General features: G+C 45.9%; 1 protein-coding gene and 1 long non-coding RNA gene across 4 annotated transcripts in view; both read right to left on the reverse strand.

The window, feature by feature from the left end:
• Nucleotides 1-24,821, reverse strand: part of TMEM163 (transmembrane protein 163) — a 207,530-nt gene that overhangs the window by 153,939 nt on the left and 28,770 nt on the right. The gene's annotated exons all lie outside the window — the stretch shown is intronic.
• Nucleotides 573-23,735, reverse strand: LOC116663592. Of its 2 annotated transcripts, XR_004319803.1 has the most exons (4): nucleotides 23,725-23,735; nucleotides 17,600-17,611; nucleotides 6,887-6,889; nucleotides 573-642 (listed from the first exon to the last, which is right to left on the reverse strand). It is a non-coding gene; the product is annotated as an uncharacterized LOC116663592 (long non-coding RNA). The 2 variants fall into 2 exon arrangements; XR_004319804.1 differs by lacking the exons at nucleotides 573-642; nucleotides 6,887-6,889 and adding an exon at nucleotides 3,501-3,765.

The raw sequence follows: 24,821 nt of genomic DNA on the forward strand, positions 1-24,821 counted from the left end.
ACTTTGTGTGTAATGTTCCTGTTCATAAGATAATTTTTCTTACAATTTTAATTTCTGCATGCATACAGAAAAAAAGACCAGCTGTAAATACAACTAAAATGTTAACAGTGACTCATTCTGAGATTTGAGAAGTGACTAATTATTCTTCTCCTCCTTCAGATTTATCTCCTTAGGAAAGAAGAGAAGGAGAGGAGGCATAATTTATTTGTTTTAATCTCTCAGCATCGCTGACCTGAAATCCACCAGAATCCCTGAGACTTAATCAGGTCATGGGCTTCACAAGAATGAGGGAAAGCAAGGAGCTTTTCAAGACCTCTCGTTACACTTAATACCTAATGACCAAGTTACAGTGTCTCTCTGTGCCACGCCTGGCAGACTTGGGGGCCTGGTGCTGACGGTATCCTCCTCCTGGTCACCACTGACCGCCTGGCTTGATTCAGGCACCCACCACAGACCAATCAGACCGTCTGGCCCAGAAACCCTGAACTGGATCTGCAGGGCCATTCCGTCTCTGTATGAATAGCCCTCTCTCGTGGGCAACCATACGTGGTTGGCCCTGTGGCCTGGGGAGTGAAGAAAGCCCAGCTGCAGAGAAAGAGGAATTAATCCCACCGGGGAGAGGCGCAGAGGTGGGGGTGCTCGCTGGTGTCCTAGTGGCTTTCTCGGGCCTGGTGACAGTGCCAGCCCAGAGCTCCAGGCCCCCTTCCTGTAGGAATAAACATTGGGACTAAGCCCTGATTTTGGTTTAAGACCACTCAGGCTGGTTTCTGGTCCTTAGAAATTTCTTAGTCCTAATAGTTCCAAGCCTGCTGGGTGGCCCCTAAGGTTCTTGGTCTGGTTAGTGAAGCAATCCTGCCAGAATGGATTCAGCAAAGGTCCCAGAAGCTCATCAGATGCAAAATTCCTCATTAACTTTTTGCTACTTCCTAAAAAGTCAACAATAATAAGCCCTGTGGGAGCTGCAGGCTTTGGCTATGTGGGCCATGCCGCATTAGGTTCTGAGATGAATCTGGAGAGTGATGACTTAGATGCTGTGGTCAAGTGCTCTAAGTATGTACACCACAGGTCGCTTTCTGTCTGACTGTCCCTGCTTCAGTCTCAATCTGAAGCATCATCAAGAGGACTGCGCTGATCCTCTTTACGTTGGGCAGGGATGCTGGAGGCTCTGCACACGCCCTCCAAATCTCCCTACACCTCCCTTCCACCCTGCAAGGTAGGAACTGCCTCCATCCCACAGGTGACGGGGGAGGTGCTGTGACAGCAGGCAACATGCCCAGGCTGCCCGGCTAGAATGTGGCAAAATCAGGACTCTCACCACCTGAGTCTGGCCCTTTCCACTACACCTGCTCTTTCTCAGAGGCTCCAGAATCCCTTCGGCCACTGACAGGTGAACAGCCAACCTGGCCAACCTGCTGACCCTCAGTAACCCTACACTCACGGCCTTGCCTGCAGGGCCCAAACAATGTCACCTCCCCCATTTCTGTTCCATGGCTCCCCTCTCCTCCTCCCTGTATCATGGCATTTTTAGCTAGACCACGTGCCCCTCTCCTGCTTCATAAACTCCAGGTCTGGAGTTCTCAGACCTGCTTCCCTGGTAAGCAGCCAAGACAGGCTTTCATCATGGCTCCTGCATCTTAATTCTCCTTACCACTCACATCCTCATGGAAATCAATAAGGAGCCACAATAAGATGCATGTAGTTTTGATGTCCCTTTCCCCAGCCCCTGACTCAGCATGCAGTTTCCAATTACAGGCTGAGCTATGGGAGCTCAGTGTCAACTTCAACGTCCACCAAAATCATCTGGAAGACTTGTTAAAACATAGATGATTGGTCCCATCCCTAGTGTTTCTGACCCTATAGGTCTGGGGTGGGTCAAAGAATTTCCATTTCTAACAAGTTCCCAGTGTGACAGGCTGAATAATGGCCCCCCAAACACATCCAGGTCCTAATTCCTGGAACCTGGAAATGTTACCTTATATGGCAACAGGGACTTTGCAGATATGATTCAGTTAGGGATCCTGAGATGGGGAAATCATTCTGGATTGTCTGGTGGGCCATAAATGTACTGTTCAGGGTCCTGAAGAGAGGCAAGCAGCGGAAGAGTCAAGACAGAAGGGGAGAAGGCAATCTGACAATGAGGAACAGAGACTAGAATAATGTGTCCACCAGCCAAGGGATGTTGACAGCCACCAGAAAAGGCAAGAATGGATTCTCCACTGGAACTTCCAGAAGGAACCAGTCCTACTGATAGCTTGATTTTAGCATCATAAGACTCAGCTCAGACTCCTGGCCTTCAGACTGTAAGAGAACACGTTTCTGTTTTATTTTGTTTTGTTTTAAGCCACTACATTTTAGTAGTTTGTAACAAGAACACGGGAAATTAACACAGCAGTGAAGCTGCTGTCGCTGGTAGGGACCCACACTTTGAGAACTCTACACTCCAGCTCTCCCCGGCCACACTTAATGCCACTTTGAGGAACGGTTAGTCCCCTGGACGATCTGATGATGACTCTAAACAGTGTACTACAAGGTGAGGACATCACATCCACCCGCTCCCTTCTCTTTAACTCAGACAGTGGGAAAGAGCACAGCAAAGTGGTTACAGAGCCCACTTCAAAACCTGACTCCCCACTGTAGTCTAGTCGGTCCCTTAACCCCTCTGTGCCTTGGTTTCCACATCTATAACTCGGGGACACCACCAGCCTCTGTTGAGGATTAAAGCACCACCATCAAAAGCATTAAAGAGATGATGAGTGTTAAGTTCTGCCTGGCTCATGGAAGGCACGCGCCAAACATCTACGACTGTTATTATTAATTTTTGTGACTTGAAACTGCTTTTAAAGTAGCTGAATGGATATGCCCCTCTCTGACCTACAGACGCCTCCTTCTTGAGGGCGATGTGTTTACTGAAACATCCCCAAGCAGCTCCCGCTAAGATATCATCCTGTTATCTATAAATGATCAGAAATAGCAACAAACAAGAATAAGAAGTTTTTCAAGAAGCCAGTCCCTCTACTCTGCCCATCCAACTCCTCCATCACCGAGCCCCTGCCTAGTTTCATCTCTCTGGCCCAATTTCTCACCACTCAGTCTCACCCACATAGACCATTGACTCCAAACTCATTAAACTACTGACTCAGAGTCCACTCTGGTTCCTGCCTCCACTGGTGCCACCTCCTCTGCCTTGAAAGCCCTGCTCTGGCCCCCACCTTCTCCACCTTCAGCACAGCCACGAGAGGCTGACCTTCTGCAGGGAGGACCCCCCCCCCCCGCAGTGCCTGGTGGGTGGCAGAAGTCTGGCTCTCCGAGTTCTGGAATAAGTGGAGGAATGCAACTCAGAAGCATCACCATCCAGAGGGTGGACTCTCACTTAAGGCTACGGACAGGGACTCTGGAGCCAGACTTCCTGGGTTCAAAACCCCGCTCCACCACTTCCTCATTTTACAACCTTGGACTAGTTACATCCGTTCCTCGTCTATAAAAAGGAGATTACAAGAGTATCAGGATTTTATGTGGATTCAGTGAGACAACCCATGTAACAAGCGATGGCTAGCCCACAGTAGGTGTCCAGTAAACGGAAACTGTTACCAGAACTTACATAATCTGATGGTTCTCCTTCAGAGATGCCACCTTGGGAGGCTATGCTCTTTTCTATCAAAGCTTCCACTCCTCAGAACATCACTGAAGCCCCTCTGTGATGCTGTGCCTTTCAGAACCAGAGGATCAGCCTCGCTGGGAAACTCCATTCAGCACCCACGACAGCTCCTCCTTGGCCAGTAGGACAACCTAGTGCTTGAACATCCTCATTCACCAAATTGGCTCAAAGTATCTAGTGACACCCAAAATCAAATCTGTACCCAGTGAAGTGCTCCTTCTGAGGATAATCAAAAATAATAAAGTGGCAGAGGCTGCTAGCCATCCTGCGATATGTATTCCTCCCTTTCATCTGTAGGAATAGAAGCCCAGTTTTAAGCTGGGCACACGGTACCCAAAAGACTTCGTACCCAGAAGACTTCATATCCAGTGTTCCTGGTAGCTGAGGATGGCCGTGTGAGGACGTTCTGGCCTGTGAGATCCAAGTGTGGCCTGTATCTTCTGGTGTTTCCCCTGCAGAGAAAGGACAAACCTTCTCTTCCCCCATTTCCTTTCACACTGATTGGCACATGGACATGAAACGTAGAATGTGGAAACCTCTTCTAATCACGTGGATGCGATGAACGTACTAGAGAAAGCAGAGCAGAAAGAAAGGACACAGCACCTCTGATACTAAAGCGCCAGCACAGCAGCCCTGGACTCCTTATGCTGGGCGGCATGTTCAAGCCACGACTACCTGGAGTCTCTTCCAGCAACCGAACTTATATCCCGACTAATTTGAACACGTAACAGCTTCTAAAGGTGTCTGTAAAAGAAAAGTTTAAAATATATCTCAAGCAAGGAAAACATTCTGTGAACTTTCCCAAAGTGACTACTTAGAAGGGAACATTCATTTAGCTAGAGTATTAGAGTGCTGTTTGTTTAATGAGTCACACAGCATGCAGTTAATCATTGCATCTCCTGAGATGGGAAGAAAAACCAATCCATCGTTTAAATCCAGCAATATCGCCCAAACACATTTGGTGACATTTACAATGTTTTCTATGAACAAAATTTTTGAAGCACACAGTTGGGACAATATGGACCATCCTAACGGACAAAGCTCCAGACCAGCTGCTGGGAGATCTGGGCTGTGGGCCCAGCCCTGCCAAGAGCAGCAAAACCTGCTCGGCCTTGCTTTCTACATCTGGAAAACAGAGGCTGAGAGACTCAGAAGGGGCCAGGGACCAAAACCCTACAACCAAAGGAAGAAACGGCCCCAAAGTAGCCACTGGAAGGCAAATAAATCTACTAAGGACAGAAAATAAAAAACCTGAACCCCAAAAGAATAGCCCATCAGACCTATAACCAACCCACTACCATGATGCCATTTGTCCCCAGTCAGCATACAACCCTCCCCTGGAACAAGCCAAGACTTTCCACATGTGCTCACTACTGGCCTCATCTTCCTCTCACAGAGGTACTCAGACAGGGCGAGGGGCGGGGGGGTGAGGTGTGGTCTACAAAGTCTGGTTTTTTTTCCCCCTTTTTTTAAAAAAATTTAAGTTGTGTCAAATTCCAGTGTAGAGCACAATTTTTCAGTTATACATGAACATACATATATTCATTGTCACATTTTTTTTTTGCTGTGAGCTACCACAAGATCTTGTATATATTTCCCTGTGCTATACAGTATAATCTTGTTTGTCTATTCTACATATGCCTGTCAGTATCTACAAATTTTGAAATCCCAGTCTGTCCCTTTCACCTCCTCCCCCTTAGCAACCACAAGTTTGTATTCTATGTCTATGAGTCTGTTTCTGTTTTGTATTTTTGTTTTTTGTTTTGTCTTGGTTTTTTTAGATTCTGCATATGAGCAATCTCATATGGTATTTTTCTTTCTCTTTCTGGCTTACTTCACTTAGAATGACATTCTCCAGGAACATCCATGTTGCTGCAGTGGCGTTATGTTGTCAGGTTTTATGTCTGAATAGTATTCCATTGTATAAATATACCTCCTCTTCTTTATCCAGTTATCTGTTGATGGACATTTAGGCTGTTTCCATGTCTTAGCTATTGTAAATAGTGCTGCTATGAACACTGGGGTGCAAGTGTCTTTTTGAAGTAGGGTTCCTTTTGGATATATGCCCAGGAGCAGGATTCCTGGGTCATATGGTAAGTCTATTCCTAGTCTTTTGAGGAATCTCCATACTGTTTTCCACAGTAGCTGCACCAAACTGCACTCCCACCAACAGTGTTAGGAGGGTTCCCTTTTCTCCACAACCTCTCCAGCATTTATCGTATGTGGACTTTTGAATGATGGCCATTCTGACTGGTGTGAGGTAATACCTCATGGTAGTTTTGATTTGCTTTTCTCTGCTAATTAGTGATATTGAGCATTTTTTCATGTGCCTATTAATCATTTGTATTTCTTCCTTGGAGAATTGCTTGTTTAGGTCTTCTGCCCATACAAAGTCTCTTGATCATTGGTGTTGACATTCTTCCAAACACTGAAACCCCAAATTCAAGCCCCCAAATCAGATAGCAGGTCCTCACTTTTTTTTTTTTTTTGGTTGTTTTTTACCATTTCTGGTTCCTCTTTTACTATGTTTAAAAAATAGATTGTTAAAAAAAAAAAAGGGGGGGAGGACCCTTTCTCCTCTTCACACCCTATCATGGACTTACATACAGTAAGCACGTAGTTCATTTCTTTTAAATAAACCCAACCACAAAGTAATTTACAATGGGAGGTGAGTGTTGACATCATTTCCTTTTGGAGGCAAGATAAGCCCATGTCTGTTTCACATCTGCGAGGCCAAAATCCACCCATGTGGCCACTTGTCCACTTCAGTTACGAAACTACATCCTTTCCTAAGAGAACTCTCACACCAAGAGATGGACCAGTTCACAGCCTCCAGCATGTGCTACATGAAAGAGACCACTGCCAAGGAGGGAATCAAACAAGAGGCCATGGTGCCCACAGTCACTCCCCAACCACAGACAGCAGCCTTCTGCCCCAGCTTCCCTGCCCCTGGGCTACCTGACCCTTCACTTCTGAAGAACAGGATGAGGGAGTGACTGAAAATCTTTTGATCACTTCCAGGATAAGCTGGCACTATATGGACCAAAATCCTTTCCCAAAGCTAACACTAACCCCTTCTGATGCCCGATCATGTGTTCCTGAATGGCTTCTTCCCCTTGGAAAGTCCCTCCTACCTTGGTCAATGGCCCATGAAGTCTTTTGAAGTCTAGTCCCATCCTGCAGTCATATGGAAAAGAGAAAACAAGAGCCAAGAGCCCTGGCCACCACCACATCCTTTCCTTTTTGCTTTCATGTCTCATCACCTCCAGAGGGAAGAAAGAAACCAGATTCCTAATGAAGATTCTCCAACACTCCAATTCCCAAGCTCACCAGCTGTAACAAGTCAGTTTCCAATGAAATTCCTGGCCAGAGAGTGGGGCAGGCTGCATTTTCCAAAGATGGCTACACCAGTAACTTTCTTATCCCATGGGAGCATCTCACAATGTAATGCTGACACTCACCACCAAGACCCGAGGGAGGGGAGTTGATGGTGCCAAATTCCCTTCCCCAGAACCTGGGCAGAGAGAAGATAGCAGAAGTTCTGAAGCTAAATTATCCAAGGTAAACCAGTTTCCACCAGGTTCTCTTGGGACACACACCTTCAGAGACCTGAGCCAACACAGAAGAAACCTGATGACCTTGATGCCACCGTGCTAGAGAGAGAACGTGGACAGAATACATGGGGATGGAGAGAGGTGTCCAGGGAGCCCCACCTGTGCCAGCCCCCAGCTGCTTGAGGGTTTCCTGACCAGGCCTCATATGTGTGTAAGTAGAGAGGCCTTTGAGATGACCAGAACCACAGCCATATCCTCTGACGGCAACCTCACCAGGAACCCCAGGCCAGAACCACACGGCTGAGCTGCTCCCAAATGCCCGACCCCCAAGCACCCTGAGAGCATCAGCATTATTGCTGGTTCTGAGCCACTCCGTTTCTCTGCAGCCACAGTGACTGGAACCCAGGAGCTTCCGTAGACACGGCCCCTTCTCCCAAGATTGCAATTTACCACCTCTGGGGTAGGCTGAGAACATCTTGCCAGTGTTTAATTTCACAACTCAACCTCCTAGTCAGATAAACAGCACTTTTTGAAGACGGGTTTAAATTTTTACTTCAAGATGCTGAGAATTTCACAAGACCGCTTTCAAGGTTACTTGAGAGAACTTGAGGCATCTCGAACTGGGGTGAGGCAATCTCCAAGGCTCAAAGGGCAGGACCCGCCTTCCCAAGGGCAGACCCAGAGCCGGGGGCCTGCAGAGCTGGGCAAAATGTGGGCCCCCCACCCCCTCTTAAGCACTCCTACCCTTACACCAGCCTTCTTCCACTACAGCGGCTCTGACAACCAAGCATCAGGTCCACGTGATAATAAGAAAAACCGGGAACAGGACTGGTGACACTCACTGCTTTGGCTAGCGAGTTGCTAGCATCCAGTGGCAATGGGCAGCAGCAGCAGAGGATCGGTCTGGGGAAGAAAGGCTTATTGATGAGCGAAGGCAAGAGCTGGGAAGGAGGGAGAGGGGCATGTCGTGGGAGGCGGCAGCTTCCATTTCAGAAAACCAAAGCCCTTTTCACTGAGTTTGGCTGGAATCTGAGATTCCCCAGTAAGAAGACACCTTTCCATCAAGAGCCAATTACTTGACATTAAAGACCCGATTTAAAAGGACTTTGAAACCAACACTGTGTTAGGCGCTCACATCAACAAATCTGCCCATGGTATTCCGGCTCCTTTCCTTTCTTTCAAGCGCTGACCCCTTCGTCCTCACAGATGACGCGTCCTCACACGAATCTAGGAACTCAGTCCCTGTCCGGGGAAAGGCCTGCCCCCCGGCACATCACAGTTTGCAGAGGCTTCCCTCTGTAGAGGATTTCTCTCCGCCTGTGACGCCATGATTGCAGCCTGAGGGGTGGGACCGCGTCTCCTGTCTTTTCTTACTAGAGCTTCACCGGTCCTCCACAAAGGCTAATAGCAAATGATGCAAAGACTGGCACCAGACCCAAGGCACTCAGGTTCCCAAAGGCCGGGCGCCCTGCCTGCGTTGCAGAATCCTCCTTATCTGCAGAGCCGATTCGGTGGGGCCAAAGACATTCAGCTGATTCTCCTCCGGGGCCAGCCCAAGCGGCTCCATCAGCGAGGAGGCCCATCCCTCTCTGATGCCGGGTCCTGGCGAGTCTCTAGGATCGATCACGGCTACTTCTTCCCAAACTGTTTTGGATCCAGACACAGGTATGCCCTCTCCCGTGTCTGGCATCTCTCTCTCCAGCCTGGTTCAATACACACTATCAATAATTATTTTTTATCTTCATTATCCTCATGTCAGTTACAGTCCATCCACCGCCAGCCTCCATTACTGCCACGAGTCTGATGGATAAAATGGGATTTGGTTTGTAAAAAGTACCTTGTAGATTATAAAACTATGAACAAATTTATAGCTATTGCTACTTGTCCCCCTCCCCTTACAAAAAACCCCTAACCTAGGTCCCTGCTTATTTTAAGGGTTTAGCTCTACTGTTGAGGAACAGAGTGAAGGGTATCAGGTAGAAAGAAATAAAAATGTAGAAATATAGTTCATGAATATCTATACCTCTGTATTCTAGAAATCTCTATGCTTATCTATTGCATAGTATTGACCTCCATTTGGATGTCCCATAGACAATACGAGATGAATATACACAAAACTGAATTTGTCATCTCCCTCCCACCATGACCCCTAAACTTGATCATCATTCTGTATGCCCTAAGTCCACTAATAGGGCCTTCATCCATCCTGAACACAGACAAATTATCCTCCACCCACCTCAATCCAAGGTGTTCCAGTCCTGTCAGGTCAACTCCCTCATCTACTGTAGACCAGTAACGCTGCTCTGTTCCCGCATCTGCCCAACCTCACCATCTGGCTCCCATCACCGTAAGGGCCTCCTAAGGAGGTTTCTGCCTCTACCTGTGTACCCCAAGTCCCACAGGGAACAGTTTTCCAGGGTAAAAATTCAATCATGCCATCACGTCCCTTCTTAGGGTCCTTCAAGGTCCCATCAACCATGGCTGTGGCACTGAACTTCTGGTTCACAAACCCTACTGAAAATCTAATGAACGTCATCAACCCTTCCACAGGAAAATGCAAAACGCCTAAAATTTCACATACAAGGTGAGGTGGTACAAGGAACCCCTGGTGTCCTTCCATCAGCCCAGGATACGGAGACCTGATCCACCAGATCAAGTCCTATTTTATGAGCTCACACAAGCACTTGCTGGTCTGCTGCCGATGAACCTCCACCCTCATGTCTCTTACGAATATATGTATGTATATGCATGACTGGGACATTGTGCTGTACACAAGAAACCGACACATTGTAACTGACAGTGCTTAAATTTGAAAAAAAAGTTCTAGCTGTCTCTGACCCTCAGATCATCCAACACCCCACATTCGCCATGAGTCCCCGTCTCTTTTCAATACTATAAACCCTTGGAAAAACAAAAAAACTGTGCTACTCATTTCTGTGTCCCTAGGACCTAGTGCTCAGACACAGAAATGGGTTAAACCAAATAAAGTTAAGCTAGCAGTTTGTCTTAAATCATATGGTAGAATAGTGCTCCCCAAAGATATCCATGCCTGATCCCCAGAAACTGTTAAGATGTTACCTTAATGATAAAAAGGGGTTGTGCAGATGTGATTAAGGACGATGAGGATGGGGAATGGGGAGCGCAGCCTGGATCATCCAGGTGAGCCCAATGTCATCACAAGGGTCTTTACAGGGGAAACAGGCAGACAGGGGGTCAGAGGATGGGATGTGACAATGGAAGCAGAGGTTGAAGTGATGTGACTGCAGAATGACTGGAGGCCTCACAGGGAGAAATGAAAATGCCTCTAGAAACTAGAAAAGGTGAGAAAACAGCGCTGGGGAGACCCAAAGTCAACAGAAGGAATATAGTCCAGCTGACAACTTGATCTTAGTCCTCGGAGGCTGACTTCGAACTTCTGACCTCCAGAACTGTAAGACAATAACTTTTGTGTCATTTTCAAGCAGCTAGCTTTATGGTCATCTGTTGCAGCAGCAGTAGGAGACACACAATTACTACACAGAACTCTGCTGTTGTATATTCTCATTACATCATTGTTTAGAATTCTAAAAAGGTGATTCCTAAGCATCCATCGATAGGGGACCATTTAGTGAAGCACCTCACATCCATTACGAAAGAAAAGGTTGTAAGTTCTCTTTTGGTCATTTGTATGTACACACACAAACACACACTTTTGTCCAGGGCATAAATACTTCCAGATTAAGGGTGTACTTTCTGTATATAACTCAGATCATATTATACACACTACTCTCTAACCTGCCGTTTTCACTTCGTATGTTACCTCAAAGGTATCATCCCAGTTAACACAAAAGTATCTCCGATATCTCTGAGGAGAGGATCAAATGTCAGCTTTTACTTTCTGCATCCTAACTGTATTTTACAATACGAATTATCAAAAAGAAATGTATAAATACATTTCCATTTGAGGGAAAGGCTCAGTTTTAGAAGTTTCATGTCAAAATTTCATTTCGACCATCACACAAAGGAAACAGACCAAATATTAATATAATTTAATGAAACACATTATTCCACTACTTTTCTTATTAATAAAAAGTAAAAGTAATGAACCAATGAAATCTGAAACCACACAGGCATGAAGAGAATTTCATCTGGGTTTAATCTCTACTTGTATCACCTGTGGTTTCCCCAAACCCTCTATTATTACCCCGGTTTCCATCGTGGCTGGCTGTCTAAAGACTAATCTCACTGAGAGATGTTGACAAACTGACGCAGGGCAACAGCAGTCAGATGTGTAGCACTGATTTCTCAGGGGACACATCGGCACAGTTCTTAACAGGGAGGATATGAATAATTCGGATATTTCCTGTCTGGAAAAAATGACTTTTAAATATCTGAGCCTAAATCAGACTGAATTAATTAAAGGAGATGAATAAGAAAGAAAGTAGATTCTGTTCCTTAGCTTCACAAGTCACAGCTGAAAATTTTATCTAGAGCCACAACAGGGCAGCCTCCACGGGAGAGAGCAGCACTCAGTAACAAGCCTGGTCTGGGGATCTGGGGATCAAACTGTCTTCTTTTCAGGCCATGCAAAAGCAGTCACTGATTATTTGCAGACATTCCACAGACCGCAGCTGCCCAGAAAGAGAAGACCCCTCAGGTTAGCCTCCAAGTGCTAAAGAAATATGTCAATCAGTTGCTTGAGGACAGAAGGCACATGGGAGAGCAGAAGAGTGCCCTGGGCACTGAGCCTCGTGACTGACCACCCCACCCCCACCTCTCAACACAGTTCTCCTAAACCCAGCTCTTAGTTCTGTTGCCAGGACAGCAGACTTCCTGTGATGCAGGGGACCACAGAGGAGGGGAATGGTGTGATAGCTCTCTGGGAGAAGGAAAAAAATAAATACATAAAAGCCCTTACTTACTGCATTTGCCAATTTCTGTTGTGTAAATACATCCACCTTTGCTACCGACTTGATGTCACCAATTCACAAAAATCCTGAAAATTTAACAACTGGCTCTCACAAGTCGGGTGACTCCATTGAGTAGCTCTCCACCCATTCTCAAAAAAAAGAAAAGAAAATTAAAAGTTATCCCCCACGTCCAGACACCTGATTCTCCATTCATTCCTGTGCGTAAAGACTTTGTGTGTGTGTTCTCTCTTTAAGGGACGTGTCTTTCCAATGGATTATGTTAACTGCATTGTTCAGCACTGCAGTGGACATACATATACTCATATTTTTTTTCAGTGTTGTTGAGACATCACTTACACACCATATAATAAATTTACTGATTTAAAGTATACAAGTCAACAGTTTTTAGTATATTCAGAGTTGCACAACCATTTAATTTTAGAACATTGTAATCATCCCAAAAAGAAACTCCTTACCCTCTAGAAGTCACCTCTCGCTTTCTCCCCACACCCCCAGCCTTCACCTACTTTCAGCTTCTATAAATTTGCCTCTTCTGGATATTTCACAAACATGAAATCATATTGTTTTGTACACATACTTTTTAAACATAAAAACATTTGAGATGAACAGACCATAATGGACTGGTGCTGCATGAGGCAGGGCTAAATGAAAAAGTCAACCCCCTCACTGTTATCTGGTAGAACCAACCAAGACACCATAAACAGGGCAAGGAAGAACTCCGGGAGAGTCTGACACATCTGCACTTTCTGCCAGCAACTTTTCTTCTACAGACACAACTACCGAGGAGAAAGAGATGTGAAATACCAGGATAATGTCCACATCCCAGCAGTGTAACTTGTGATGCTCCAAAACCAAATCTGGTGGCCCTGCTCTCTCTCTTCCTCCCACACACGGTGGCTTGGACCACACAGAGAGGATGATGGCTTTGAAGATGTGCCAGCATCCCCACACGTCCAGGCGGGACGGAGGCTGCAGAAGACACGTGAAGCCCGCTGAACTGCCTTGATGGGGCTACTTTTCCAGACATCACCCAAGTTTTAGCCACTGACCTTGCTGTGCCCTATTCCCTCAGAACAAAATCCTAACTCCTTCTAAGAGAAACATTGCAGACAAAGAGCTTACCGCAAAACCTATGCAGGAAAAGGCATGGGGAAGACAGAAAATGAAGGTGCCAGGAGCCTTTTAAAACAGAGACCACTAACTTTCAGTACCCTTTACTTTTTTAAAACTGTATCAAGTATTACTTTTATAAGCAAAAAAAAAGACTTCACCTCAGGGCAGAGACGGGGTGGGAGGGAGACAGTTTCAACCTCCAAAAGATCTTTTGATGATAAAGTCCCCCCCCAAAACTGCAGAATACAAAACTGTATTTATAAGATGACCAAAGCTATATGTCTTAAAATGGATTAAAAAGTTGCAAGGATGAAGAAAAATATTAAAAGGGCTGTCCCTGGGATATGAGGGAATAGAAGACTATTTTCCAATTCTTTTTGCAAAGTGATGTGTTACTTTTATCATATGACTTTGTAATAAACACTGAAGTAATCTTTATCTTTTTAACTAAACGCACCCACGTGTCGCCCATTCATAACAGATCTTCTGACATCACTGGACACATTGGCATGAACGAGTGAGGTCATTATTCTCCGAGCACAATTTAACAGCAATGAGACGCTCTGGCTGTGAAGAGCCCCTACACCTTCCAGAAAACTCTCCTGCAGCCAAACCAGGAAAACAGCGAGGGCCGGCGCTGCCCCAGCAGGGCCTGCAGTGCCCCCTCTGTCTGGGCTTCTCTCTCTTTCTGGTCTCAAGAAAGCTAATTTATTCTGCTGCCTCCGTTCCAGAATGTGCTTTTTCTAGAACTGCACTGGGCCATTTAAAACAGTCTTTACCTCTGCTCTTTGCCCAGTCTGCTAGCAAATGCCCAGGAGTCAAGAGGGCTACACAGTGACTCTGAGGAGCTCTAAGGTGTCACGTCCAAGGGCGACACGGGAGCAGGGAGGAATCCCACCGTTCCGGAAGCTAGGCCCCGATGTCAGACGAGGCTCACGGCCCAAACCGGAGCAAAAGGTGTGCCCTGCCTCCTTCCCAGGCCTCTAGGTCAGCACATGGATGTGTCGCTCTCTTTGGCTGCCTTTTTAGGCTTGACGGGTTACAAATGCGTCCGGAGAAGACACTAAGGACAAGGTTTTTCTCTTTCTGTAAGCAACATGGCATTGTGGGGACTTCACGTGTACATCTAGATCCTACTTTCTAGAATGAGCTCCTGCGGGCAAAGACAGAATCACCTCTGTCTTACTCAGTTTTTCCTTCATGTCACCCAGTGGGAGAGAGGCCGTCAGGCATCGAAGTTAGCCCAGCGGCTCAGGAACCTTCAGACCTGGTCCACACCCAGCCTCTGCTACTTGCAAGCCACAGCACCCTGGGACGCTCCTTCCCACCCCATCTGGCAAGTACACGGGGCTGCAGGTACCCAGAGCAATCACGCGCCCTGGCACATTCACTGAGGCAATCCAATGGTCGCTACTGGGGATAAGTTATTCTTTTTCCCAAGCACAAAGCAGGTGATCAATAAAGGCCCGCCAAGTAGATTTATCTTTCAAGTTATTGGTTTTTAATTGCTTTAAAATGAATTTTTATTGAGCTGTTTTGTTCTCTCCTAACTACAAGAAGATAACCTACATTTTAACGAGGCTACCATATTTGAGAATAACTGTTACTTCAACAGCTAAAATGTCAGTCCTTCACCAAGGGAAAAACCTTTCTAAGATCTATCTATGTTGAGGAAAATAATGGACTTGCACACAGAGGTGATGATCACCATATTTAACAACTAACAGAGCTCTCGCCCCCACCAGCCACACAGGACAGCATCTCTTCCAGGCTGCTCTGGGTCCTGGAGGCCCACACCAGGCACTAGCCCTTTCAGATGCTGGTTAGTGGATAAGTCAAGAGGATCTCGGCAGAGGACGAGGGTGGGCGCAAGGGTGGAGGCAGGGAGACTGGGCCAGCCGCTGATTACCAAGTGTTTTAACAACCAGCAGAGCCATCCTGGTGTGTACCACTAACCACCAGCCTATGGTTAGGGCATATGTGTTTACGACTATACACCTTTGTCTCATTTCTTTGTACCATATGTTCCTTATGTGTGTAAAGTTATACATGTAGCCTCATGTGTCTGGTCCATCAACTTCAGGGCGAATTCATTCATTTTTGGTCATGCATCATAATATTAGAAGAGGTTTTCTCTACTCAGGGCAAGACTGGCATTTCAAGGAGGTGACAGGTGTGGGCCACTATCCCCACCCACCCCGCCCTGCTTCATTCATTTTCGTACCTGCCTGGTGCCTGTGAGAACTTACACTTAGAAAGGACAATTTCACAGAGGGGAGGATATAGCTCAAGGGTAAAGTGCGTGCTTAGCATGCACGAGGTCCTGGTTTCCATCCCCAGGACCACAATTAAATACATAAACAAACAAACCTGCCCCAAAAAATAAAGGCACAATTGCATAAGTTTTAAGCTAAAAAAAAAAAGAAAGAAAGAAAAAGAAAAAACAATTTCACCCAAGTGATGAGGTGAAAAAGTGCTCTGGGTTGGAAGGAAGAGCAGAAAAGGAACTGCAAAATGATTCCAGAGCTTACCAGGGCTATCTAAGCATTTGATTTGTACACAGGTCTTTGAAAGGGCCAACAGTGAGGATCATTATCCCTGATCTGCCAATGATCAAATAGGCTGGGAGAGACTCAATGTCTTGCACAAGGTCACAGAGCTAGTGGGCGGTGCTCTGCCTGGAAACCAGCATCCTAACCCCAGATGCTCATCCCCAGCCCCCACAGCCATGGGGAGGGGCTCATCCACAGGGTCGCCACCCACCCTGCCAGCGATGCTATAGCTCAGCAAGGCCTTATCTGACCCCATCAGCTCCCTGCTCCCTAAAAAGTCCACGCCATGCCTGCCAGAATACACAGAACTCACTCCTTAAGTACCCCCTAAAATACAAAGGAACCAAGCAAGCCAAAAATAGGCACAGAAAGACCTCAGTTTCCATGGCTCCGTGCCACGTGGCACGATGGTGAGGAAAGAAGGTGGCCCAGGCAAAACCCTGACCAAGTAGAAGTCTCCTTGCACCAGAAAGTAAGTTTTTCTACATAATGTTTTGAAGTAAAAAAAAAAAATTTTTTTCACTAAGGCCTTAAAAGAATCATTCATCATTTTCTAAATAATTCATTACTGTTTTCTTTTCATGGTAATTTCACTCAAGTGGTTGTTTATCCTCAAGGAGTAGATAAAAGGATTAAATTAAAAGACTAAATCAAAGAGGGGATTTAACACACAAGGAAGAAACTTGTAAAAACTAGCCTTTAAAGTCACCGGTCAAATTTAGCCAAACGTCCACCTCCCACAAATCTTTCACTTTTTCATTAACTACATCACCAAAACTTGTAATTCTCCTCCAGTGTAGTATTCTCAAAGCTCATCACAGATGGAATTACAGTGCAAGCTTCCTATCAGTCCTTCTGACAGCTGATCTGTATGTTGGGGAGTTACCTACCCGCTGCCCGCTGTCCATTTCTAAAGTGTGGGGACAGCCTCCCTGTCCCCGCTCAGGACTCATGCAGGCAGGGCTTGTCATCAGTGCACGTAGAGGAAGGACGACCATCACCCTGGAGCCAGAGGGTTCGGGTTGGAACCCCACCTCCACCACATGTGGGTGAGAGGTCCTTGGTGAGCTGTTAGCCTTTCCACACTTCCACCTCTACATAGAGCTGTTGCAAGGATCACACAAAAACACCTGAAGTGCTTAGAAGATGGCCTGGCATACAGTAAGTGCTCAATAAAGATTAGCTTTATAATCATTATTTAATAAAAAAATAAAATTCAGTAAAAATCAGTTAAACAGAGTTCATCTGATCATCTGGAATGGAAGAGTCAATGTATGCCTTCACGCAGCTTTATAACCACCTAGATCAACTGCATTAGATCCCTGGGTGGGTGGTCGAAGGGGGCCTGGACAGCTCCCATAACTTCCTGAGTCATCCCCGTCTGTCCACCCGACACGTCGTAGGTGCACACTGAAGCCCTTCCTCCCTCACCCAAGCGTCGGTCACAGCCAGCAGGGCGCCCTACTGGCCCCTCCCCAGGTTGCATGGCCATCTCTGACATGCCACCAGGTCCTGCCAGCACCATGCTCTCACTGGACCTCCTTTGGCAAAACTCCTTAGGCGAGCCTACTCGATACTACACACAGCCTCAGCACCTCGCCAGGCAGGCCGGCCCTGTACCCCCTGCCCTCAACTTCCTCAGCTTAGCTTCTTGTAGCTCATCCCACACAAGCCCCATCCTGCTGCTCTGGCCAGAAACAATCTAACCACCTGCAATTCGCAGACGGCACGAGGCTTTTGAGGAACTCTGCCTCGCCACCCTCCAACACACACACACACACACACACACACACACCCCCATAACCAAAGAGGAACAGAAGAGCACACCTGGAAAGTCCACTTTCGGCCTCCAGGACTGGACACAGGCACCACGCCTTCTCCTAGAAGAGCATCCCCATGGCACAAGGTTTACTCCCGGGTTACGAGTCATCCCACCTGCCTTCCACGTGGCGACCCTGGCATCCAGCACAGAGGCCTCAATCAGGGTCTGAGGAATGGACGGACCAACGGGTCACCAACAAGCACCTTTTTCCTCTAGGAACAAAACATCCATCAGTGGCCAATATAGTTTTCACATTCCGCAAAGCACCCTCATAGGAGGCATGTTTTCCTAAGTTTAAATTAGGGACCCAGATACAAAGGGAAATTTTAAAACTAACAGTTTCAAAGCTAGTGGTTTGGGGGAGGGGGACACACATTACATACAGCAAACAACCTTATCTGATCAAAGACTTATTTAAGAGATGTCTGGGAAATGAGTACAGAAGGCTCCCTGTGTGACTAACCCAAGGAGGCCACCTGGCCTTACAACCCTTCTCAACTGCGATTCCTCTTCTGAACCGCGGCCCTCGGAAAATGACGGGAGTGAGTCTTCTTATCCACGGTGCACGGCTACTACTATTCCAGATGCACGAGACAGGGGCTAAGCCACTGCACACAGCATTCATCCTCAGGCAGTAAGGCTTCATCCTCCTGCAGAGTCTGGGTGGAGAAAGGCTGGAGGAGGCGGACTTTTTTGCAAATTTGTATTCGTTTTCCTCCATCACTCAGCAAAAATGAACACTTCTCTTTCCGTTTGTGGGGCTCAGCATCACACCCAGCTCAGGTTGGGAGGTCAAGGCCATGTCTCAGTCACCTGCCTCAGCACCATCCACAGGAAACCAAAGGGACGGCGTGCACCTCTTTATGAGAGATATGTGGGAATAGGATCAGCGAGAAAGTGGCCCCAAGTCCTTAGAACACAGGCTGTTAGAGCTGGGGGAGCCTCCAGGGACTTCTTCACTCTCAGATCTTACAAAAGAATAGGGAAGCCAAGGCTCCGGAATGGCAGTGATTCCAGAGTCCCAAAGCTGGGACCTCACGTCTCCTGACTTCCCATCTCTTGACTTCCCATTCCGTACTCTTTCTACTGCACTCAGCTGCTTAATTTAAAACCAAGCTGAGGGGTGGAAAGGGTATAGCAGAACACCTGCTTAGCATGCACGAGGTCCTGGGTTCAATCCCCAGTACCTCCATCAAATGAATAAATAAACAAGTAAACCTAATTACCCCCCCCAAAAATAAACAAACAAAAAACCAACTGCATTTGGTAAGCTCTAAGCAATGAGAACATCTTTCCTGATAGAGCAAACAACAGGGGGGATTACAAAATCTGAATCACTTGACACTAGAATCTGCATGTCTGGTTATTAAAGGTCCTGCATCTCTACTGATTCAGCCTGGAATCAGTCCTGCTTGCTTCTGGACATGTTGGATGGCAGGCGCAGGTCTTACTAACTCATTCCTGTGTCCCCAGCACACCCCGGGCTTAACAGCAGGGGTTGTTCGGTAGACGAGGAGGTGGTGCCGGGGGGAGGGGTGCCCTGGGGTAGGAGGAGTTTATCAGACTTTGCTGTGAAAATAAACACAGCCAGCAACACGTAAAAGGACAACGAGGGCACTAGGGTGACTTGATGCAGCAATTTCCTAAACGTGACGGGTCAGCACTAAGATCCTCATCACTGGGAACACGGGAGAAGCCCTTTTTGAACACTTTGCCCTTGGTTTCGCATGGTCTCTGAAGAGTCGAGTTTAACCCATGGTAAGTTCAAAGCAGTAAAACAGGCAATTTATTAGCAACGACTGATGACAACCATTGCCACTTCTGTGTGCTGTGACATCCTAAGCAGTGGCATGCATTAGCGCCAATACTCACCACAACCCGGATGTGAGTACCACCTCCTCGCTCTACAGGTGCGGCAAGACATAGAAAGTTCAACAAGCTGTCGCAGGTCACAGAGAGAACAAGCAGCTCTTGGTCTCTGCCTTATTATATACACCCCGCTCCATTCATTCTTTTAACAAATGTTGAACTAACTGAGCATCTTCTGTCCATCACTAACTGAAAGGATTTGTCGATCACAAGCCTGACCTTCTAGGGGCTCCTCTAGTGAGGATTACAGACACATCCAACCACAAGGCAAAATGAAATGAGCACCAACTAAAACCAAAAGGAGCAGTGCTGTAGAAGATGAGTGGGGAGAAGGATGGTGATGAATTCTGACCATGAGATGAGCGAAGGCTCATGCAGAGCCTTGAAGGAGTGGGAAATTCTCTCAGGGCTAGGGACAAAGGGAAGGGCATTTTCTCCTAAGGGAGGCCCACAGCATGGGACACCCTTGGAGCTGAACCATCAGCTGGTGAGGCTGGACTCCACGGGCCCCAGACAAGAGGGCACAAGAACAAAATGGCGCCCTACAACCCCAATGTTCTGGGAACACAGAGAGACACCATAAGAACAGAATGGATTAACTCCCAAGATCAATGCCCACACAAAACACAGCACTACAACAATGTCCACTCTCTCCAATCTAACTCTCAGTCCCTGTCCTTTCCTCACTGATGTCATGATTAAAACAAAGCAGGAGCTGCTCCACCAGACCTTCTCTTGGGTTCTGAGTTGACAAGGGATAAATTAGAGGTGTGGGGGTGGTAGGTATAGCTCAGTTGTAGAGCACGTATTTAGCATGCACAAGGTCCCAGGTTCAATCCCCAGCACCTCCACTAAAAAAAAGTTTTTTTAACATTAAAAAAAAATTAACAGGCGTGGGATTTGATATACACTACTATATATAAAATAGGTAAACAACAAAGTCCTAATATATAGCACAGGGAACTGTACTCAGGATCTTGTAATAACTTATAATGGAAAAGAATATGAAAATACATACATGTATAACTGAATCACTATGCTGTACACCTAAAATCAACACAACATTGTAAATCAACTATACCTCAATTAAAAAAAAAAAAGTCAAACACGGTATTATGTTTAAAGATCCTGGCTGAGTTGGTTCCTGAAGTCAGTCATCACATCTTAGAGATATTTGACTCTCAGAAATAATTGTTTCCAAATTCCCATTTAATTGCTCTAGACTTTCACTATAATGCAACCACTCAGGACTCTCTTCCTCTAGAGAAGTCATCAAAACATCCTGAATAACACATGAATTTCTAATGCAGTAAGACCTGTGAGTAGGTAGAAACCTGCAAATCAGCAACGCAACCCACAACTATAAGTTTTTATCATGAGCAATTTGAGGGGAACAATCTTGCTCTTTGCTAAAAATAGCAATTCAGAATGTTAGGAATATCAAATGATGGAAATGAATTATTTAAGAGTAATAATGCATAATTCGGCATCATGTTACACCTATGACTTGTCAAGTAAGGACTTTTCCAGGAAAGCCACTGGAAGGTCCAGCAGTAGCTTAATTAGAACCCTACCTCAGCCCCTGTTTTCCACCTCTCTCCAACAGCATTTCAGGCAATCACCAGAAAACAATTACAAACGGAACAGGGCAGAAGGGAATAAAGTCAAAACAAGGAAAGGATTCTCTGTCCACAAATCAATCACATAATCATTAAACCCATTTTCTGAAACTACCACCTTATAGATTTGTGAACACGATCATACTCTCCATTACCTATTCAGGGATAGCAAACAGGCTTTACAATCATTTGGACTTTTTCATTACAAGAGACAGAAAATCCAAACCACATTGGCCTAAGTAAAAAGGGATACGTATTGACTCATGTTACAAAAAGAAAATCTAGCGGGAGGGTATAGCTCAGTGTTGGAGCTCATGCCTAGCATGCACGAGGTCCTGGGTTAAACCCCAGCACCTCCGTATAAAAAGTAAATAAATAAATAACCTAATTATTGCCCCCCCAATTTAAAAAAAAAAAAAGAAAGAAAGAAAATCTGGAGTGAAACTAGCGTTGAGTAATGGCTTGGGCCGAGGACCCTACCATCCTGTATTCCCATCTGTCCTGTTCACAGAAATGGCTGCCACAGATCCTGGTGTTATGGCCACAATCAAGCTAGGAAGAAAGGAATACTATCTGGGTCCTTCTTGTCCTTTTCAGCAGGAAAGCAAAAACTTTCCCTGAATCCAGCATCTGCCTGAAGAAACCTCTGCTCATATACCATTTGCCAGGAGTTTTACAGAGACACCCCAGACTGCAGGAGAAGCTGGGGAAGAGAAAATCTAACTTAGCCGGCCTCTAAAGAAGGCGGCAGATGGAGCAGGGGTGGCGAACGGGGGTCCAGAAGCCAGCCACCAGGCTCGGCGAAAGCAGCTGCTCAGCCCCAAAAGCAATCAGTATATATCAGAACAGGACAGTGGCTGCTCCCAGAGGTAGGTCTCCAGGTAAAAGGAAGAACTGTTAAGATTATCTGACAGTCTATCTGTGAGCTGTTTTTCACACATCATGGAGTTGCTAGGAAGCAAGGGAAGACTTGACCAGAGATGAAAGAAAACTCATCAACTGAATCCTTAAAAATGGTCATTACTGAATTTGAGAGCAACACAAGTTGCACAGAAAAGGAGATAAAATCATAGCATGCTATTCAGCTCATCAGGGTACCACTCCTACAGAGTCAAAATGACAAATACACCTGAAACGGATCTAATCAAAAGCCTTAAAACTGGGAAATCTGGGGAGATGGAAGTGAGAAGTTGTGAAGGGACAGAGATTTTACCTGACTAACAAACTAAAAAGTTAGCCTGCCAGTTTCATGGATGCTGGCAGAAGACATGAGACTTCTGGGTCAGAGACAAAGGACCATTTATTACTCACGGCAACAGCAGTGGCCAGGGTGTCATTTTCGCCTTGATTCTCAAAGCCTCCATTCCCCCAGCCATGCACAGAGGCCTGAGTGATATCTGCACACACAGTGGACTTGAGTCATGCTGCAGGAGAGGAGCTAAATATTTCATCATGGGCAGTAAGCAGGTCTCCTCTTGGCTCTGGAGGAAAACACTGTCTCCACCTCCCAAGGCTGTACACAAACCACCCTCTTCTCTGGAGGAGATACTGTCTCTACCTTGCAAGGCTAGTCACTATACAGATACCTTTGAAAAGCTCATCTGGAACAAAGAGTTAGTACCTCTGCTTGCATGACATGCAGAAACATGAGAGACCCAGGAAGAATTATCTCCCAACAGGAAAAGGGAGTTAAAATCTCCACCTACTAAAATTAGTTAATAGAAATGCCAAAAAGTGATGACTTTTAGAAACACAGGGTTTATAGTAAAGCAGAGAAGAACAATGGGGAAGTGGTTGCCTCTGGGGTAAGATGTAGCTCTGTGAGATGGAAGGAGGGAAGGGAACCCAAAGAGAACAGTTGTTATCAACAGTAGCATATTTGACTTAAATCATGAGCATGTATCATTTTGCTAAATAAAATTAATCTTAAAATATGTAAAAATTTAACAACGAAACACAACCACATGTATTCATTCACTGGATACAATTTCAACAATGTCATGCAAACACTGAAGACCATAGACCTCTCTAAAAGTGATGCAGCATGGCCGTGACCAAGTGCATGCAGCAGAGGTGGCCATACTCGATCTTAAATGACGTTTAAGCTGTGAAATGCATGACCCAGCTGACAGTTAAGGAAAACTATTACAAGTGGAGGTCAAGTCTTTATAAACCACACACTCCAGGATCAACATTTATGGACTGTGTGCTATTTTCATCAGAAAATGTATCACCAGTGAAAAACAGAACCTAGTTTATCAACCAAATAACAGAATACTCAACTACATGCAAAGTCCCATGGGATGATACAAAGACATATGGAAACAATTCCCAAACTCAAGAGCTTAAGAGCTTAATTCTTGGGTGCCAACACCACTCACCAACTCTGATTAACAAGCAGAGAAGGGATTTGCCCTGGGAAGAGTTCAGAAACCAGAGAACAGACTGGAAGGATGACAGGACAAGCACAGGAAATTGGTGGAAACCAAGGGAGGCAAGGTGCTGGGAACACAGTCCAGAGCGCGGCCAGATCGCTCCAGTTACGGTGCCACCAGCGGTCGCCATGGCACCCCAGGTGCAGCTGTCATCTCCAACGCTGGAGGGAGTCTTAAATGGTAGTCCCACCAGACTCTGAACTCCACATGGGAACTTCTAATTAGTTTAGCTTTGGTTATGTGACTCAGACCTGGAAAAGCAAGTTTCTTCCAGCCTTCCAGAGCCCTACCTCGCCTCCCATCAAGACCCAAATGGTGAGGATCTCCAACAGAGAGGGGTTGAGGGGCTGGCAGCCAGAAAAGAAAACAAAAGGAATGTCACCACAGTAGGTACACTGTACACATCATGAAAAGTAGTAAACAACCAATTACAAAGGAGAAATTTCTAAATCTCAAGTCCTTATCAATTTCCTCTTTATACGAATTCCTACATTCGCCCAGTCTTTCTATATGTGAGTGTATTCATCCTCAAAACATTCTTAAACAGGTAAAAAATAATTACATCATTTATCACTTGGAGTTTGGGGGGAAATACTTTTAGTTCTCCCATCACCCAAATCCCTCAGCTAAGGTATAACTGTTTCTCCAGTAGAAGCATTCATGGATATTCTGTTTCCAGGGAAGTAATAGATGTTTGGCAACAATTAAAAAAGGGGGGGGGGCCTTCAATTTTCATCTAAGTATTAATTCTACTCAAATACCTCATAATACTTAACACTGCAGTATCTTCCTCTCAGGACACAAACACACACACTGTTCAGAACGATGCCGTCCAGTATGGTAGCCAAGAGCCACACGTAACTACCAAGCGCACGTAAACTGGCTAGTCCACGTTGAAATGTGCCGTAAGTACAAAACACACACTGGATTGTAAAGACTTAGCCTGAAAAAGGTGTAAAATATCTCAATAATTCTTATATTTTATTACCAAATGCAGATATAATATTTTGGTTATATTGGGATAGATAAAAATATCAATGAAGTTAATTTTACTTCTTTTTACTTTGTTTAATATAGCTCCTGGGAGGTGTTTAATGGCAGATGGAGCTCACATGTGTGGCTCAAATTGTATTTTGTTTCTACTAGTGCTGCCCTAGACACATGGTTCATCCAGCTCACACCCTCAAAGAATCAGCGCCGTAACATCCCCTCCACGCTGCCCGCTCCTAAGAGGCCTGCCACCACTCAGGAGAAGTTGGGCGCCCAGGGGCTTTCAGAGAGACCTGCTCCAG

This window comes from Camelus ferus, chromosome 5, assembly GCF_009834535.1.
Source record: "Camelus ferus isolate YT-003-E chromosome 5, BCGSAC_Cfer_1.0, whole genome shotgun sequence".
Taxonomy (NCBI): Eukaryota; Metazoa; Chordata; class Mammalia; order Artiodactyla; family Camelidae; genus Camelus; species Camelus ferus.